This window comes from Tyto alba, unplaced genomic scaffold (assembly GCF_018691265.1).
Source record: "Tyto alba isolate M040663 unplaced genomic scaffold, T.alba_DEE_v4.0 Super-Scaffold_2, whole genome shotgun sequence".
Lineage (NCBI taxonomy): Eukaryota > Metazoa > Chordata > Aves > Strigiformes > Tytonidae > Tyto > Tyto alba.
Genome location: NW_024881282.1, coordinates 67714217 through 67735041, shown reverse-complemented (window position 1 = coordinate 67735041; position 20825 = coordinate 67714217).

Here is a 20825-nt window from a genome sequence, read left to right as displayed (position 1 = left end):
GTGTCCCCTCCCAGCTTCTTGTGCACCCCCAGCATCCCTCGGCAGGGCCGTTTGAGAAGCTGAAAACTCCTTGACTTAGTATAAACGCTGCTTAGCAGCAACTAAAACATCCCAATGTTATCAATATGATTCTTACCCCAAATCCAAAACACAGAACTATACCAGCTACTAGAAATAAAATTAACTTTATTCCAGCCAAAACCAGGACATCATGTTACTCTCTAAATGTGGTATTGTACAATAAAATGAAAAAATAGGTGAAAAATTAAATGATGCATTTGCTACGATTTGCTTCAGAATGTTTGTTATAAGGTTTATCCTTACTGAAACAGTCAGTTCAGATAAATTTGAGTAAACTTTCTTCCAGGCAGCTTACCTGCTCTGACTAAAGAGCAGTGACCTCCATCAGCCTTGCTAAAGTGAGAGTGACAACGCTTTGTGATGATACAGCTCCAAGGAGTGATTTGATTATCCGCTCAAAATCTTAACAGTTGTATTAAACTAGCTCCTGCTGGTACAACCTCAGTACGTGTGTCTGCGTAGACTTACTATGCACCTATTCCTCTACAGTATATCCATGTAATGATTTTCCAGCCTCTGTTGGTTCTTCACTCATGCTGTGACTCCCCTTTTTGGGTTCTTATGGTAAACCAGATGAGTGCATTGAATAGATGTTCTTCTTGCCAAATTGTATTTCAGTTGTATCCGTGATCTGGTCCAGTTTTCCACAGAGCCTTACAAACCATTGGGTCAGCACAACTAAGACTGCAGTGAATAAATGTCTAATGCTGGTGAAGATAATTCCTTAAGGTCTTGTTCGTGCCAAGAAAAAGGTGTATGGGGTCTCACCCTAAATGAGCATTAGGAACATTCAAAAGCTTCAGCCAAATCCCATTAAGGTTATGGCACTAATGGACACATGAACAATGGTTTGATGTATAAAACCGGAGCAACTCACACTTGTGACAGCTGATTACAATAAAGTAAGCTGTGCATCTGAAAGCATGAGAAATAAACAGGCTTTGTGTTGAAAGGCATACAATTAAAATGTGACAAAATTGCCTCTGAGTCATCCAAGGGTAAATTTGCCACTGCTAGAGCAGGGCCATATTGTTTCTAGAGATCAAATTGTGTTTGTGGCTTTTAAAAACTTGGGCAGCTTAAAATACTAGTTAACCCATTCATGTATCCAAGGTTTCTGTTGGATCTGTGGATGATGGCACTCACTGTAGAAATACCAAGCTCCTGTTAAAGTAGCTAGCCCAGGTGCTTCCAGTTATCCAGGCAATCAGCCAGTAATTCTGTGAAAGCCATCCACTTAAATGTTTATCCAGCAGTTTTATCTATAGTTAATATCTGCAGCAGCATCAAATGAAGGGAAAAAAAATTATTACAGCTAAAAGTAAATGAGTGAGAAGCCCTCAAAAATGGAGGGATGGAAATGTCATAGAAAATTATGCAGAAAGTACATGCAACTCCACACAATATGACTTGTTAAAGAACATTAATAACCACCTGAAGGACTTTCACCAAAGAAATTCAGTCCAAAGCACTTTGGATGTCTTTTATGCACCAATAGTCAGAATGACTAGAACCAGAAGTGAGGTTTGCAATGACAGAAAAAAAGTGTTAACAGAAGGCCTCACAGGCCTATAAAGTTTTTTGGTAAGAACAGGAGCACCTTTTCCACAAATGCACGTTGGTCATGAGTAAGGCATACAAGTGCATTCACTGGTTTGAGGACCTCTGCTGAACCAGAAGTGGTAAAAAATGTGCTATTGCAGATGATGTACATTTCTTCCCAAATCACTTGCAATATTCTTTCAATTAATATATAGATATTGCTTACCAGATGGCTTGGATGAGCAGATTTTATTCTAACTTGTTAATAACCTACTCAAACATTTGCTGTTAATTGTTTCATGGTTGTGAAATACAAGTTTGTTTGATACGATGTCTGTGTCACAAGATAATTGTAACTGTCTACTTTTATGCTAGGGTATCAATTGCTGAACAAACTTGTTTGCCTATAACAACATCTCACAAAGAAGAGCAATTTCTCAAACACTGCAATGAACAAAACTCCCTTTCCATAAATGCTAAGAAACAGTTAATAACAAGGGGCACTAAAAGCATCACAAAATCCAAATGTTTGGAATTCAGATGAAGGCTCATGAATACCGCCTCACTAAATGCCATGCCACATTTATGACTTCAGGGCAAAATATATGAACACCAGACAATGTGAACATATTAATTAATGCTAATTACATCTCTGCAGTACAGATGGGCTCTATTCTCTTGACATGGATATGCAATATATTTGGCATAAGTGTCAGTTAATGTATTTACGCAGAAAAAAAAATATGTGGTTTGCAAATACACAATCATCTGTCTTTTATTTGTGAAGATGTTATGTGCTACAGCCCATATATGTTGACCTGCAATGTGAATGGTGCAGATTTTCACCACATTTATTCTATTTTTGCAGTTTCTGCCATGTGACTGTTAGTACAGCATGGATGCAGAGCAGTGCAGGCAGGGGCTGCATAGCCTCCTTTGTGTCACATACCTGAAGATGGAGGGGAGGAAAGATTTTTTCCTTCAAAACCCACCCTCTGAAATCCACCCCTAGTACAGGTACTAAGCCTAACTCAGATATATCTCCACTGCTTCTACAGTTTCGAGTGTATATTCTTATACTATATGCATACCTCTCTGTGCTATCTGGTTATACTCACTGGTGTGGATAGGAGATAGGATTTCTGTGTTCCTGCATCTCCATCCCTTTGGAGTTCTGAGTATCACCATTACTGATCTCTAACAAGTATTCTGCTCACAGAATCATAGAATGGTTTGGGTTGGAAGGGACTTTTAAAGGTCATCTTGTTGTGGATGCCCCCTCCCTGGCAGTGTTCAAGACCAGGTTGGATGGGGCTTTGAGCAACCTGGTCTAGTGGAAGGTTGGACCTGGATGATCTTTAAGGTCCCTTCCAACCCAAACCAGTCTATGATTCTGTGATCTAGTCCAGCTCATCTGAAATGAGCCTGGACATCTTCAACTAGCTCAGGTTGCTCAGAGCCCTGTCCAACCTGACCCTGAATGTTTCCAGGGATGGGGCATCCACAACCTCTCTGAGCAACCTGTTCAAGTGTTTCACCACCCTCATCGTAAAAAATGTCTTCCTTATATCTAATCTAAATCTACCATCTTTCAGTTTAAAAGTGTTACCCCTCATCCTATCACTACATTCCCTGATAAAGAGTGCCTCCCCACCTTTCCTGTAGGCCTCTTTAAGTACTGAAAGGCCACTATAAGGTCTCCCCAGAGCCTTTTCTTCTCCAGGCTGAACAACTCCAAATCTCTCAGCCTGTCCTCATAGAAGTGTTCCATCTCTCTGACTGTTTTTGCAGCCCTCCTCTGGTCCACGTACTGAGGACTCCAGAGCTGGACCACAGCACTCCAGGTCTCATGAGAGCAGAGTCCCTTGACCTGCTAGCCACACTTCTCTTGATGAAGCCCAGGATATGGTTGGCTTTCTGGGCTGCAAACTCACATTGCCAGGTCATGTCCAGCTTTTCATCCACCACTGTCCCCAAGTTCTTCTCATCAGGGCTGATCTCAATCCCTTCAGCCTCCAGGCCATATTGATAATGGGGTTGCCCCAACCCAGGTACAGGACCTCACACTTGGCCTTGTTGAACCTCATGAGTTTCACATGGGCCCACTTCTGCAGCTTGTCCAGGTGTCTCTGAATGACAACCTGTTCCTCAGCTGTGTCAACAGCACCACTCAGCTTGGTGTCATCTCTTCAGTTGATCAGGGAAGCATAAGGCCTGCAGTTGTGTCCAGTCTTCGCATGCAGACACAGAGTAGTAAAAAGCTATCCAATGGTGAACTTATATAAAGGCTAGACAAAACAAAGATAGGCCATTTTGACAGTTTTTGTTATATTTTCCAAGGTGTGGGATTGGGTGGCTATTTGTCCTCACTCTGTAATGTCCTTGTGGAATCTCTCCAGAGTGTTTCAGCAATGCCACGATTGAGTAGAAGAGGTGCCTCTTGGATTAGTGTTTTTTTTTATTCAAGAGCTACTATGTTTATTCAGGCATGGAAGCAACAAACTTCTTAGTGTGCTTCTGTTTGCCTTATATGTTGGTAAAGTACAGTATCCCAATACACAGTGACGTACAATTCCATCTAAGAAAACGTGATTACTTGTAGCTTACCTTCTGTCCTTTCTGTGTAATTTGTTTTCTTTTTTCCTCTTCTTTTGTCAACATAAATTACCTTTCCCTTAGGAGCAGGCATAGGTGACAAACATTAAATTTCAGGTGTTCTAGAAATACCATACATTAACTGTGAACCTGACATTCACTAATTGTCTGGCAAGCTGTTGCTATCAAACTCTAAAAACATTTCCAACTATCATCAGTTGAAGAGTTACAAAAGCATTCCTAAGAGCTGTAATGCACTCTAATGTGGATGGTTAAAATCACAAAAGCAGCATATTCAGGAGGTGGTGTCATTCAGCCTTTAACAAAAGTGGCTTCTAAGATGTGCTGGTTTTAAGTCCTGGCTCTGCAGATCAGTTTACTAGTGCAGATTCCCATGTCTATGCAGGACACATTCAGCAGTGGGCCCATTCCATGTAATTCATTCCAGTTCCATTCTGGTACTGGTCTGAATGACAGCACTGAGACTGAACACATACTCAGAACTCCTCTTCCAGCACAACCATAACTAAAAGATGTTGGTTAATTTAGCTTAATAGAACATTATGTATCACATTAATTTCAAGTAAAACATCTTATTAAAGGATTATTAAAACAGGCGATTAAAAATACACATTTTGGCTTTTTATAACAAGAGTTATTATACTAAAATGTTATTGGGCACTTTTCCACTGACTTAATCAACTTGACGTCTGTGAGCTTGGCTTGAAACAGGCATGTAAAATTAGGCCTTCAGCATTTGTTTCATGACTAGCAATTATTTTTAATACTTAGAGGAGATATTCCAGAGCTCTTAGGAGATGACAGTTTGACAGTAATAGTTCTCTTCAATATCTCAGGCATTTTGGAAATGCCTCTCTTTAACTGGTTTTAAATAATTCTTTGCAGCACAGGAAGCTTCAGTATGGAGCTCATTCATCATTATTTCAATGTTCTACTGAGGCATACTGGATATTTCTCCAGTATTTCCTGGACTGTTAGTTAAAGTTGAACAAGATTCTTAGCCTTTCCCTCAAACTCCTTCCCTTCTATTAGTTGTACTACTGAAATCAACACCACCTTCTTATCTCACAGCATGCAACCTGATATCAGATGTCTTCTTTCTCTATATGCAATTATGATGTATGAATTGCAGTATTTTTTCTTTAAGACTCTCTCTGATGTGTGTCCTCTTCTAGAGAGCATCACAGCTAAACCTGCAGTGTTAACAGCATACGTTTTTCTTTGATGCTAGGTTTTCCTCTCCTAATCTTGATCCAGCCTCTTCTTGATCACGTTCTTCCAAAAGAACATTTTTTGTGACATTGGCTATGTGACTGTTCTCCATGGGTTTCTCCTCCATCAGAATCTACTTGTTGCTGCTAACACTATTTTCCAGTCAGCTTTCTCATATTCCCTGTCAAAATGCAGATAGCTACATCTGCTTGCGAGTGATAGCAGTCTACAGCATTCCCTTGAGATTTCAGAGATGCACCTTACTTTTATGCTCCACCTGCCCTGCATGCTGGGGAGCAAATCTTTGTGCATATTTGGAACTACTTCAGTAGCTACAAGTTCCTTCTCAAAGTTCTTTTGCATAATATTTGCTAAAAGACGTGACAGTGTCAGGTTAGTGTGCTGTGACTGCTGCCTTATTTTTTCCTGGTTGATCGCTGTCAGCAACCATCTCTTTTGTGGTTCTTTTTCCTTTCATCTCTTTTTGGGAAGGGACTGATTTTTCTTAGGTTGGTACAAGCCAAAGTCTCCTGCTACCAAAATCTTAATAAATAACAATAGTGCTTAATTATATAAAATATTTTAACAGTTATACTTATCTTTGAATCATGTAGCTGAAACTTCTGGTGCTGTTTTTCTCCTCACAAAATAGTTGTTCTGGTTCTACAATGAAGGCCAAAGAGCTAGACTGTGAAGAGTGCAACAAAGAACTGAAAAACATTCACCATCTGTCATTTGAAACACTTCCAAGAAATATAGCAGTGGAATTAAAAAAAAAAAAATCAAACAGTAAAAACAGTAAGTAGTGATTGCTTATCGATTCACTTGCAAAATATAATGCAAACAAATTCGTTTGAATAGAAAATTTTGATTTATGAGTACACTACTAAAATGAGGTGCTATACTGCATACAAATTTTACCATCTGATATGACAACTGTGACATGACATTGGAGATACCAGCTACTGCTTCCACCATGCCTAGTGTTGCAGTAGAACCCTATTATTCATATACATTAATTAGTTAGCATTCTCTAGCGGATATTAACAAGGAAATCTTGTGTGTCAAGATTTCAAAGCATTTTACATACTTTAGCAAATTGAACATACACAAGTGTTTTATTGTCTCTCATCGATGTAATTCAACAGATAGCCCATGAACTGAATCTGCCACACAGTACATTTCCATATGTGTGCTCTTCTTTCTCAGAGAGGATGGGAAAGGCTGTCTGAGTATCTAACACTTTCCAAACACTTAAACACTCCTTCTTGCATTTGCAGCCTAAAGCAGACTTGGCATCTGCTGCTCTGCCCCTTTTCCCACTACCCTGGTGACAGCAGCAACTTCTGTGGTGCCCTTCTCCGCACCCCACAGTAGCATTCAGTCTGTGAAAGCAGTGGAGGTTGCATTCATTCACCTTCTATTACTGGAAGGAAAAAGGCAATTTTTTGTAGGGGATGGAGAAAGAAGGTCCTTGTGAATATTTGACAGGCTATGGCTTCCTGAAGAATGAAACCTGAGTGTACAGATTTGCCTACAAGATAGCAGAGGAGTCCTCATCAGAGCTAAGACTAGAATTTAGGTCCAGAAGTCAAAATGATTTTTAGGAGGAAAATTTTTTTTAAAGGAAAAAACAGCTAGCAAGAGCAAAGAAAGAAAAGAAAGAACACCCTCTTTCTGATGGAATGTGTATGAAAGAATGTTTAAAAAGGGAAAGTTCTTGAACTCAGTTGATTAGATATACAAATTAAGGTATGAGGTCACACAAATTGCTACTAATTTAGAGAAAACAAAATGAAGATCAGAATAAGACCTCAAGAAACAACACTACAACCTTAACTTATGGTACATAACATCTTGATGTTGAAAAGTGTTGCAACAAAACTACATCTATTATATTAACTGGGACTTCCTGGGACTTCGGCAATCTTGAAAAGATTTTCAAGAGTACCTATATGATAGATGCATTTGAATTAAATTGTGCGCAATTTGTGCTCCTATGTAATTTTGTGAATCTGTTCCACAGAAACCTTGTTTGCAGCCAACCTTGGTATGGCTAACTTTCACAAGCCCTCCTTTCCTCTGAAATTTATACGTTGTGTGCTTAACAGTGCAAAGGAACCTGAGCATCTCAGACTGGACTGCAGAACAGTTACCACACTGCATTGGATTGATGAGCAAAAGAGCTAAACTGAAGGTTCCCGAGACCCTTGCCTTGCCAGAAAGTAAGCATCTAAGTCAGGGTTGCAGGAAAGAGTTGCCTGGCCATTTCTGTAGTGGGGTACCTAAGATGGCCATTTAAAAAAAAAAAAAAATGTCAGGAGTTAGGGATTTTTATTATTTTAAATGAAAGGTAAAAGATACCACTCTTGTGTTCCTTTTACAGCACTTATTATCCTAATGTTTAGCATGTCTGCCAAGAACATGGGAACCTAAAGTCAGCTCTGGCTCCTTCCTTTAGGAATTTGTTAACACAGAGAAAAGAATGATGACAGGTCCTTGGCACTGTGAGTGAGAACAGATAGTTAAATGCAAAGAAAGATGAGAGACTAAGGAATGTGATTTTGTGCCTCTTAAGTAGTTAACGAAATCTAGGTATTTGTATGACGGTTCTGGATCTCGTATGCTGACCCTGGATTTGAGTGGCCTTTGCTTACGTACCCTGTGGAATCACCAGGGAATGGGATCATGAGCTTAGTTGTTCTGTGGTTTTGAACAGTTTGAAAGAGCTTATCCTTGTTCCTACGTTTCCTCTCCTCTGCAACTTACTATTTCTTCTCTAGTCAGGAAGCTTGGGCTCTTGTAAAACAACCATAGTCCAAGCTCCCTGACTGGAGACAGAAATAATTGTGAGAGAGAAAAGAAATAAGACACAGATGCCACTTGGGAAGGTTCTCATATGACTGAGGGAATTGAACTTTATCTTTCTTCCAGGTCCTGCCATAAGGGCATGCTCTACTTGTTCATGCTAGTTCATGACAAAGGGACATGCCTTGATCACAAGAGAGACAACCAGTCCTTGCTCCTTGCACTCTCCCTTCCTCTCTGTTCCTCATTAGGTCACTTCATAGTCCTTGCATGGTCCTGAAGCTTGTCTAAGGCACTGCACTAGGAAAACACAACCTTCCAGTTCAGTGGAAGCAGAGAGACAGAAGATGATGGGATTAGGGAAGCTCCTGGCTCTGTAATGGTGTGGTAAAGGCAGTGCTTCCCATTGCTACAATATTATTGTCTGACATTTTCCCATTTATAACATCCAGGTTTTATTTCTCTATCTCATTGCAAATATTAACTGCTTGGGCTCAAAATTTCCTGCCCAAGATTGAGTAATATTCCAGTAGCAAGGTTAAGGAGAACTATGTGTTTTTCATTTTTAAAAAAGTCTGACTGATTTGAGAAGTTCTGCTGTCTTAATGCTTTGGTGCAGGGTTCTTGAAATTTGCTGTGCTGTTGATCTCTGTGTCTGCTCACAGCCAATCAACTTATAGACTTTTGAAACACCGCCACTCTGCCAATATTACCATAGATGTGCCTAAGATTCTTAGCCAAATTTCCCAAAGACTCTGCATGGGGCATCTCAGGCCCAAGCTGAGAACTCTTCTTAAGTACTAACTGGGGTGAACTTGTTTTGATCAAGGTTTGCTGTTGTCAACTGTCATGTGCTCTCTCCCTTATACTCTCAAAATTTTTACCACATGGTACCATGTACCATGCTTGGACCATATGGAAGAGGACAGACACTGAATCAAGTGTTGATAGATCAAGGTAAAAATTGGAAAGTGGTGTAGGAAGAGAACAGATTGGTGTGCAGGGGAACAGCTAGGCCAGTTGAGCTTGTGAGGTGAAAGAAGAAGGGAAACTGAGACTGTATTGAGTGATGGAGCAACACAGAATGCACCAGCAGTACCTGGGAAGTCAAAGTCTGGACTGGTTCTCTAGGCAGACTAGAACTAGATGAAAAAAAAAAAAAAAAAATCTAAGAGAAGGGCCTAGAACCAAGGACGGTCACAGTTGGACAAACAATTATTAAGTGATATACATGTTTTCAAACATTCAAAGGTATCTTCTATGCTATGGGCTGTGTAGCTGTTACATTATCAGTGGTAGGGCTGTTTTGTTACTGAAGGTGTTTGTTTCTTCAGCTCCTTGGTTTGGTGAGAAATAAAATCAAGATAATCATTGCTGTAACCTAATCCAGTTCTCCAAGGACCAATGAGATCCTTAGGAAGCCATTATAATTTATTGCCTAGAGATGTAGTCATCCTAGGGTTCTCCAAGTGTTGCTAATCAACTACTACTGGGATACAATTCATGGAATCCAAAAGGATAGCTATTCTTGCAGTAAATGGTAGAGAATAAGCAGTCAGATGTGGGAAGCAGTGCTGTAAAGGAAAGAGGGAAAAAGTGGACTGGTCTGATGGGGCAACCTTAGAGAATTACTTTTATTTTCTGTCTCTGCCACATAATTAGACACTATGCAAGTACCCTAAACTAGGCTTTTCTTATCTTACATGATCATCAATTTTGTGTTTGTTTTCTGGATACTGGACTTGAAATACTGCAGTTTCACTTGAGAGAGTGCTCACAGCAACCTCTGAAGTTAACAAATGCACTTTGAATTTAATGAAGTCAATATTATGCCACTTCCACTGAAAAATCACATGTAAGAGTCTAAACTGAGTACTCAAAATTAGTAAGTACTTTTGACCTTAGAGTCTCTGTGTGTTTCATAGTCAGTAAAAGAGAGAGTAGTATCTCTAATCTCATTTGTGAAAATAAATGTTTGGGAAGTATTCAGTTCCTGTACTGATGTGTATTACGGAAGAAGCTTCAAGAAAATTAATAATTCAGAGCAGAATTTGAATTGTGTACAATAAATAGGGCATAGGCTACACTGCAGAATAAGGAGAAAGCAGTTCATTGGAGAATCAGTCATTAAAGGAGCTCAGTGCATTACAAGCATTACAGGCACTGGGTAAATACTAGCTTTACAATTTCAGTGTTGTTTTAATGTGGTTTTATGTTTAATATCTGCAGCAGTAGTCTGTAGTACTCCTCAGAGAATTAAGCATAGGGCTTTAGAATATGGTATTTAGAATCTAATTTTTAAACTGTAGAATAATTTTAGGTTCTAGAAATTATGGGAGATAATTTCATAACCTGTTTTATTCTATAGACAATGCTGATTTATACTGTAAAATCAGTTTCTGAAATATATACTTTATAATCTTCTGATCTGTGCAGAAAAACAATGGGTTTTCTTTCTCTTAAAAATAAGTTTCTGACACTGTTCTTAGTTTTAACTACAGAGGCCAGGGAGTAAGCAGAATTATGATAAGTAAGTGCGAAAAAGTTAAGCAGCCACAGAGCAAAGGAGCATTTTTGGTTCTCTTTGTTTCTCTTACTCTTTTACTCCTGTTTTTTACTAATCCTTGTTTACATAGCTCCAATAACAAACAGACACTTCAGGGAAAGGTTTGGTGCCTTTTTACATCCCCTATAAGTATTCTTCAGCAGAATCATACAACACCAGGACTGACATTTATGTTATTAATCTGTTAAAATCATGAAAAATTAAACAATAGCAAATGAAATTAAAAACCTTTAGGGACCAACAGGGAAAAAACACAATGAAAATATTTATTACCTTTGAGAGTTGACATGAAGCATTGGTTTGGGGTAGATGTATACACTTATGCTTTTCCTGGGCAGATATGAAAGTAATCAGATAGCTCTTTGGGGCAGCTCTTTAATAATACTGTATGTCACTGATTGAAGGGTTGGCTACTGCAGCCAGACAGGAAGGGGTGCCACAAAACCATATGAGACATCTACAGGAAATCTAAATGAAAACCATTTTTTTTTTTTAAGGGGTGAAAACAATAGGGTTAAATAAACTGAACTTCCGAGAATTAGAGAAGACAGTCAAAGACGTTGATTTTAGCTGGCTGCAACAAGGCAGTGAATTACAAAAACTTTAAACCTCTTCTGGCACAACAATATCACTGCCAATCAACAAAAGAGAGAAAAAGCACATGTAATCAAGGAGTATTAAGCATGTCCAAGGATTATGTACATTGAGAGGGATGACTATAAAAGAAGTCCTTCTGATTCTTTAGTAGATTTCTAGGTGGAATGATAAAAAGCTTCAAGCTTTGATGGTTCACTTATGATACTGATAGTTAGCCCAGATTTCTCCCAGTCTACTGCATCAGGCATGAGTAATCTCCTTCACAGTTATTCTGCCATCATTTGCTACATTTTGGTTTACTCTAAAGGGAAGGATGAAGTGGCACATTTCTCTGCCCAATCCTATTTTAATTTAAAGGTCTCGCAGATTATGTGTCTCTGCCTTTGCTTCTAGGAGAGGAGCTTGTCCCAAGCCATCTGAAGACTTTTCTCCAATTAAGAAAAATACCTGTGGCTTTAGAAATAATCATTTTTGAATATAACAGGTACAGAATTGTTACCCACCATGTAGTTCTGCACAAAACCATAACCTTGCTGGTTTAAATGACAACATGTAAAAATGACATTGCTCACTCAGATCTTGATTCTGCAGACAACTCTGAGTGAATGGATACCTGTTCCTTTGAATAAAATGATTGTCATAGATAGGGATGATTTTGGATGCCCCCTCCTGATTTTTTTGATCTCTCAGGGCTAGATTTTCAGAAAGCAGGGATTTTGAAAATCTGATCACCTTTAAGGGCCTCATTTACAAAGTTAGTCGCTGATAGTGAAGATTCTGAAAGTTATCTTAGGTGTTCTGTTGTGAAGGAAGGCAGGAGACCCATTTCCTCCTCAGATGCATTATGTGGCTTGCTTTTACTGCCGGACTTTTCTACTGTTACTTCTGCTAGTATGAGGAATAGAAAGTACACTTGCCTGGAGCATGCTTATCTGTGTGCTCTGCTCTCGTGATCCAGACTCTACAAAAAATCCTACCTGTTCCAGTCAGCGCATGAGGGCACACAGAACATCACGAACACTGGCCTACTTCGAACTCGATACTCGTTCGGCATTTTGTTTGTACGTAAGCATTTAGCTAAGGGTGGCCACAGGCCAGGCTTCAGAGCTTTCTGGAGGAAGGAAGCTGGTGCCTGTTCAGCACCGCAGCGCCAGCTCAGGCTCTGCCTGCGTAGACTGAGTCTTTCCTATGCAGAGAGGAACACGCTGCTGCGGAGGTGCCATGCCACAGGGAGCTCAGGCTCTGCTCTTCCAGCCTGGACTCACGGATCCCCTGTGGCACAACCACGGCTGGCAGTTGCTACTGACAGGGTAAAGAAGCACATTTAAATCTTTGTCACCTCTGCTCCTTCCCTCATCCTCCAAGCCTAACCTTAGTGTATAAATGGTTCCAACAGCTTGCCCTACATTTAAAGCAAAAAGTACTTCTCTGCCAAGCATGATTAAGCAAAATATTTGGGTGACTTGAGCTGAGTTTTTACCAAGAGAATAAGTATTTTCTGAAAGAATATACTAAATAAGGGGATGGCATTGATCTTAGTACAACATGCTCAAATTTTATATACTGTGCTTTTAAAAATGAGTAAGTATAAATAAATTTGAAATTGTTATAAAAATAAGAACAAGTCACCACTGGCTGTTTGAAAAATGAGCTAGGGGAATGTGACAAAATACAGGGAATAAGACTAAGCAGTGAGTAGCAAGCCAATGGAGAGGAATTTGACTGTGAGGAACAGTTGCTGAGCATGTAAATAAAATTATAGATGATTAGAGATGGAGTGAGAAGGAAAATAAATATACACAAAGACAGCATGAATAGCTGCATGCCAGCATGCAGCCAAAATAGTAGGAATTTATCACACACATTTCAGACAAGCCATTCCTCAAATGTCAGAAAAAAATAGGGCTCTAATGGACATTGAACACGTATGTAGCCCACTAACCTCTGTAAGTCAGGGCGATCTGCACTTAAACTGTAAAGATATAGGTCTAACAGATGTCTTAAAACCTTATGATGATAGAGATTCTACACTTCCCTAGGCAAGCTACACCAATGCTTGGGATCTTGCCATTAAAAAATCCGCCATGAGGTCTAGCCTAAATCTTCTTTGCAACAGTTTAAGTTTTCTACATTTTATCCTTCATTCTTATGACCTAATGAACAATTTTTCTTCCTTCTTTTACACTAACTTTTACATATTGGAAGTTTTCAGTCTAAATTAAAGATCTGTAATGCTTCTGATGTTTCCTGTACATCATATTCTTTGGACATTTTTCATCTTTACAAATTTCTTCTGGATCCTTTTTCTTGAAATGCAATGCCAAAATCTGGCCAGTTTTCCAGCTAAAGAATTACTAGAGTTGAGCTGAGAGAAATATTACTTCATATTCATATTTATACTCCACTGTTTGACGCTATTAATTTTCTGAAGCAGTATGACACTTCTGACTCTGCTTGTAATCCATTGTATCCCCAATAAACTTTTCTGCAGAACTTTCATCCAGAAGATAATAAGCATTTCCTAAGAACCTGTGGCCTTTCATGCTTGACTGAAAGGCAACACAGCCCAGAACCATGTTCACAACAGACACTAATATGCAAAAATTCCAAGAGGATAACAGTGATCCTACCTCTGCTTTACCTTCCCAGTCTAAGAGCTCCATGGACTGAAGGCCATCATGTTTTACAGCTACAAATAAACATTTATGCATCCATTTATCCATCACTTTTGGAACTCATTGGTACTTTTAGTTTCTAAATTATTCTGTGGCAACGAGGCCCACAATTTAGTTACATATTATATTAAGATTTATTAATGTTTAACTTGCTGCCTGATAATTTCATTGCGGGTCTGATAATTTCTGTGATGTTAGAAATAATTAATAAGCACTCCTTATTCATCTTATTCAAACCGTTTACAGTTTTATAGACCTGTATCATAACCCACTCTATCATCTCTTCTCCAAGCACGGAAGGTCTTTGGTCCTTTTTCTCATCCCTTGTACAGAATACAGAAGCTCTTATTCATCTCAGTGACTGACTCTCCTTTGTAGAACTTTTTAATAATAATGTGACACCTCTTTTGAAAACATACAATCATAACTGCATCAAGTGTTCAAAAGGAGGATTGAGATGAGTTGATATAGTGACATAATAGGATTTTATGTTTCGTTCTCCCTATTCCTTGTAATTTCTAACATTCTCTTTATCATTTTGTTTAGGTGGTGGCTTTTATTTGTTGTGGGTTTTGTTGGTTTTTTTGTTTTTTTTTTTTTTTTCCCAGCACCAGTGGTTCCAGACCTCTTTCTGAAAGATAAGATAATAGGATACCATAGTTTAAGACAGCTGTTATGTATGTATAATTAGGGTATGATTACCTCACCTGCATGGTATTATACTTGTCATGATTTAATCTGGTTATTTTTACTGAGAAGTCCTTCAGTATTTTTAGATCCCTGTGGACTCCTTTTCAGTCAGTTTTATGTTTGTCTAGCATGCATAACACTTCATCACCTGAAAATTCTGTCCTTTCACAATTCACTCGTTTTCCACATGGCTATGACTGCTTTACCACACCAAAGATTCTACTTCAGATTGTTATGGGGTCTCCACTGGTAGTTTCTTCTCATTGCAAAACCTGATTATTTGACCTTAATTTTATATCTTATGTATGACAATGTAACTTACTTAAGCACCTTTCATAAGAATATCTATGAAAAACATATCAATCAGATGACATTTATCTTATTATTTCCTTCAGAGATCTGTAATAGATTGGTAAGGCATGATGCCCTAACAGATGTTCTGCTGACTCTTTGTCAGTACATTACATTTATCCATATATCTACTAGTATAATATTTAATTATGTAGAAAGAAAACTGATTTAAAATATAAATCAGATTTATGGGCCAGTAGTATCCAGAATTTCTCTTAGAGCCTGTTTTAAGCTTGTTGTCACATTTGTCAGTGTCCAGACCTCTGGCCCTAAGAGGCTGATTTAGACAACAGGTTATGTACCACAGTATTACTCCTCAACAATTTAATGTTTGAATTTCTTCACAACTCTAGGATGATTACTATCTCATCCTAGTAACTTAGTATGGTTACTTTTATTGGTTTGTTCTATAATCTTTTCTATTAATGGTTTGAACTGAGACAGTTCCTCATACTCATCACTTGCAAAGAATGGCATTAAGAACTGCCTTGACCTCTTCAGTGAAAACTGATGTAAATAATTAATTTAGCTTTTTCTGATACAGATTATCTTTGCTGAATGCTGCTTATGATCAATGATCAGTTCCACTGATGGTCTGGTGAGCTGCTTCTTTTTGATGTGGTTAAGATGGCTTTGAACATTCAGCTAGGCCTTCTTCAAAATAGTGGTTTTCAACTTTTCTGTGGTTTTACATTTAATTTCATAGAACTTCTCCTGTTTTTTTTTCCTCTTTTCACATGACTACATTTTTTTAAAGTTATTTCTATATTTTAGTATCTTCCTTTGTAATTTAATCACACTAGTGTTGTTTTGGTTTTAAATTGTTTAGATATCTTCCTAATTGAGGGTATTCATTGGCTCTTGGCCTGTAACATGATGTTTTTATAAAGTCTCCAACCCAATGCAAACTTTTTTTTACCTGCTTCTTTCAAATTTTCCTTTACTTCTCAAAGTCTGAATGTTACTGTTGAAGAAGTCTCATCTCATTCTGTCCATAACCTTTACCATCTCAAGATGGGCTATTCACACCTGCTTCTTGGGGATCTTAATTGCATGACAGCAAATAATTGAAGTCTCTCATTATTACAAATTTCTACCTCACTAATTTCTTCAGCAGCTTGTGATAACTGTCAACATTCTGTTAATCCGATAAACTATAGCTCTAGTATTATACTTCTATTTAGCAATATAATTCACAGAGATTCCTTTATACACACACTCTGTTAGTATCTTTACCTTATTGCCCTGTATGATTATTTTTAATTATTAATGACTGCGTGCACAGTGTCTATTCTTAACTTAGAGCAGAATTTCACATTTTCAAACTTGAAATATGTCTTCTTTTTGTAGACTATTGAGTTCATAAAAATAATTTTAAATTTAAATTCTGGCCTTCTGTGTGCTTGCAGATCCTTCAGCTTGAAATAAGCTACAAATTTCACAAACATATCAAGCTATGAATGAACATAATTAATGGTATTGGACCAGGATAGAATCTTAATATAATTTTCTAGGTTGACAGTAAACCAGTGATAAATTCTCTTTGAATGTGGTTTTCTAGTCACATTAGCTTCCTTATGAATGAGAATCCCACACAAGAAAACATCAAAGGCCTTCCTGAAATTCTGCTAGATTCCACTTCTTTTTTTTTTTTCTCAAGGCCTATTACCCATTAAGAAGGAAATTAAATGACTTGTCATGATTTGTACTTGGCAGGTATATATTGGCTTTTATATATCCCCTTTATCTTCTAAATGTTTAATAATAGTGTCTTCCATTATTTGCTTCAGTGTCTGGGGGTACTGAAGGTAAACTGACAGGTTTGATAAATTCATGGCTTGTCTTTTTCCTCTCCTTTAAATACCATATTCCATTGTTTACATCTTATAATATGGGATGAGTTAACATCAATGCTGAATTAATGGAATCAAATTATTCTTTTGCTATGTAATAGCCCAGGACTACTACAATCCTCTGGGCTATAGGTTATTCCTTTGCACATAACTGAGTTCACTAGTTGTCTGGGATCCAGTCTATGCTCCATACTGTAAGGAACTGAAGGAATCAATGCCTCAAACATTCCTTGACACAGAAAGCCTCCAGCACAAGTTGTGGCCTTTGTGATTAGAAGTATGGAGCATATGGAAGGATGCACGGCTCCAATTCCTTGCTGCTGTAGTGCCAAATTCCATAGATAAGCCTCAAAAGAAACTGTATGTTAGGACCAAAAAAACTGATAAGCTAAAGGCTGGACAATTACCCAAGAAGAAAAAAACTAAGGAAGAAGTAGGTGGTATCAGGGAGCATGGCCACCTTGTCTCTCATAGAAATGAGTTTGTGGAATACCTGCCTCTCTTTGTCTAGTATGCTAATCAGCTGATAAGATGAACTTAAAAGGCAACAGAAAACTTTGCTATGTGTGCACCCACCACCCAAGTTTTCCAGACCTGAGACAACACTGGAACCTGGGGTGGTGACTTCCCTTCCCTTCCCTTCCCTTCCCTTCCCTTCCCTTCCCTTCCCTTCCCTTCCCTTCCCTTCCCTTCCCTTCCCTTCCCTTCCCTTCCCTTCCCTTCCCTTCCCTTCCCTTCCCTTCCCTTCCCTTCCCTTCCCTTCCCTTCCCTTCCCTTCCCTTCCCTTCCCTTCCCTTCCCTTCCCTTCCCTTCCCTTCCCTTCCCTTCCCTTCCCTTCCCTTCCCTTCCCTTCCCTTCCCTTCCCTTCCCTTCCCTTCCCTTCCCTTCCCTTCCCTTCCCTTCCCTTCCCTTCCCTTCCCTTCCCTTCCCTTCCCTTCCCTTCCCTTCCCTTCCCTTCCCTTCCCTTCCCTTCCCTTCCCTTCCCTTCCCTTCCCTTCCCTTCCCTTCCCTTCCCTTCCCTTCCCTTCCCTTCCCTTCCCTTCCCTTCCCTTCCCTTCCCTTCCCTTCCCTTCCCTTCCCTTCCCTTCCCTTCCCCTAATTGCTTTCTATCACTTTCTAAGTTTAAGTTATTTCCAACACAAGTAAAACATTTTAACTCGTTGTTTGGTGTCATTTCACCTTAATTTAACCTGAGGGGATCACAGAACTTTTACAACTCCCCAGGCTTCCAGTTTAGGTCATAACATATACCCTATGTTAAAAACTGGGAGACACAAGATGTTCATCAGACTAAAGATAAGACCAAATTCAGCTGTTTTTCTGAGATATTCTCTAGTATCTATACTGCTTAACACAATACTATTATTAACTGTGCAGCATTTCAAGAAGATTTATTATAAGTGAAGCAAATGACAGAATTAATTCACCTGGGAAGCAGCTGGAACAGTGCTTGGACAATATTTTTTGAGCGGCCAATTAAATATCACATCCTAAGTTATTTTTGAGGAAGTATCAGAAAAGTGTGCCAAGCTGATGAATGAAATAAATGCTGATTTGCACACCAACCTTTTCTTTAACACATAAAAAAAAAAAAAAAAAAAAAAAGTAAAAGTTGTGAGATAAGAACAGTTTCAACGAGTCATGATGTACTCCTTCATGGACAAAATATCCTCTGCCAAAATATTCTCTGCCAATCTCAGTTCAGTTTCTTTAGCATAAATTTCACTCACCCAGGTACTGTCAAAATGTAAAAGAGATACCCAGTAGGTCAGCATCAGAGCAGATCAGTCCTGCTCATTATAGAGATTCATTCTCTGTTTGAAGTTTGATTCCTTGAGACTATTTGTTGTTGCTGTCTAACTTCAACTTGAACAGAGGCTGCTGAAATATGTTGCTACTGTCGTAACTGCCCAATTCTTTTATTGATGAATAACATTTCTGTCATCACTTCTTAATATTATGATTCCTGATTTTTTAGTGTATATCTTTCTTATGCATTCATAGATTTTGGATGCTGAAATAGGAACAGCCTTGTGTCAGTCTTTTCTTCACATTTGTTGTAGAGTGTCTTTTATCCAGATTTGTGTTATGCTTTGTACCTCCCAATTTGTACCTTTACTTTATTGTCATTGACTTTATTTTAATGGAAGTGTCCTTTATTTTGGACTTCTAGTCCAAAATAGACATGCCATGTACTGCTATCCAAGAAGCAAATCTAATTTGCAGTGCAAATGCAAACTGCGTGTAGCTTTAATGCAGTGGCAATCAACTGTCTATCTGAATAAATGTCTCACCTCTTTTTGCTTTTCTAGTTTTAACCTCACTTCCTAAGGAAGCAAGATTTACTCTGATGCACATTCTGTCAGTCCAAGTCTTGAAATAACTTTGGAACCTTCTTGAAAATTTCAACCAATTTTGACAGAGTGCTCAAGGTCTCAGTGTTACAACATTCCCACAATCTGAGTGGAGCCAGGCAGAGTGCAGAAACCTAGTCAGTCTCCCACTGAAGGCAGAGCTGCACCTCAGTTCATTTATATGGATATGCTCTTAGACGTATGTGGGCTAGCTTATCAGCTGCCTATCACTGGTATTCATTAGGCCATGCACCATTTAATTTTTCTTTCAGTTCATCATGTGTTTTACCATTTGTAGTCCTCCTTTGTATGAAACAGTATTTTTATGCTTACTGGGGAGAAGTGGTCCCTGCTGTTGTAGTTTGATGCTGGGAGGACTGCAACACTCGGTGGTGACCCACACCAGAGCAGCTTGGGAACAGCTGCATCCCGTGGGGAGGAGTCACACTGGAGAAAGTTCATGGAGGACTGTCTCCTGTTAGAGGGGAGCCACATGGAGCAGGGGAGGAATGTGCGGCATTTCCTCCCTCCCCGCCCGCCCCCGCCCCTGACACACCCCCAAGAAGGAAGGAGCAGTGAGCTGACTGTAATCCCCATCCCCTGACCCCTGTGCCACTGGGGAAGGAGGTAGAGAGATCAGGAGCAGCGCTGAGCCTGAGAAGAAGGGAGGGGTGGGGGGAAAGGAGTTTTTGGGATGTGGTGGCACTATTCACTATTCCACTCTGTCTGTTAAGTGTTGTTTTTCATTAGTGTTTGATTTAAAGTGATGTTCTTCTTTTTTCTTCCCCTAATGAGCCTGTCTTTTGCCTAACTGTAATGGGTGAGCCACCCCTCCCTGTCCTTATCTGGATTCCAGAACCTTTTGCTTTATTTTGTCCTTCCCAGGGTTGTGGGCGGAAGGGGTGAGTGAATGGCTGGGTGATGCTCAGTTGCTCTCTTGGATCAAACCACAACACTTTCTCATTTCTTTATCCCCTCTTCTCATGAATCTCTATCATTCTCACTTTCTTTCTCTGAGACTCCTCCCACCAATATTTCTCTCACTCTCCTATTTCTCTAAACTACCTCCCACACTCCACTGCTTCCCATCCCTTCCTGCACTATATCCATACAACTGCACGTGTGCGTACATACACACACATATGCAGACACACACAGAGAGAAACATGTACCCTTGTCTAATTTTCTCCAGTACCTTCCTCTCACCAGCACATTTTGAGATACGTTTCGGAGTATGCTCCTTTACCCTTTACACTGGAAGGATCAGGAATTCTTATGTCTTCTCTTCCCTCCCCTCTCTCTCCTGCCTTCAACAGTCTACATCCTTTGCCACCACCTACAGAAGAAAGAGACAGCTGGCAATGCTTTATACTGATTTTAAACCTCACTAGATTCATGAATAGGAATAGCTTTTATACATACTATGTGGTACAGATCATGATCACCTTGTGAATCAGCATGCTAGACTAGGTCTCCATTC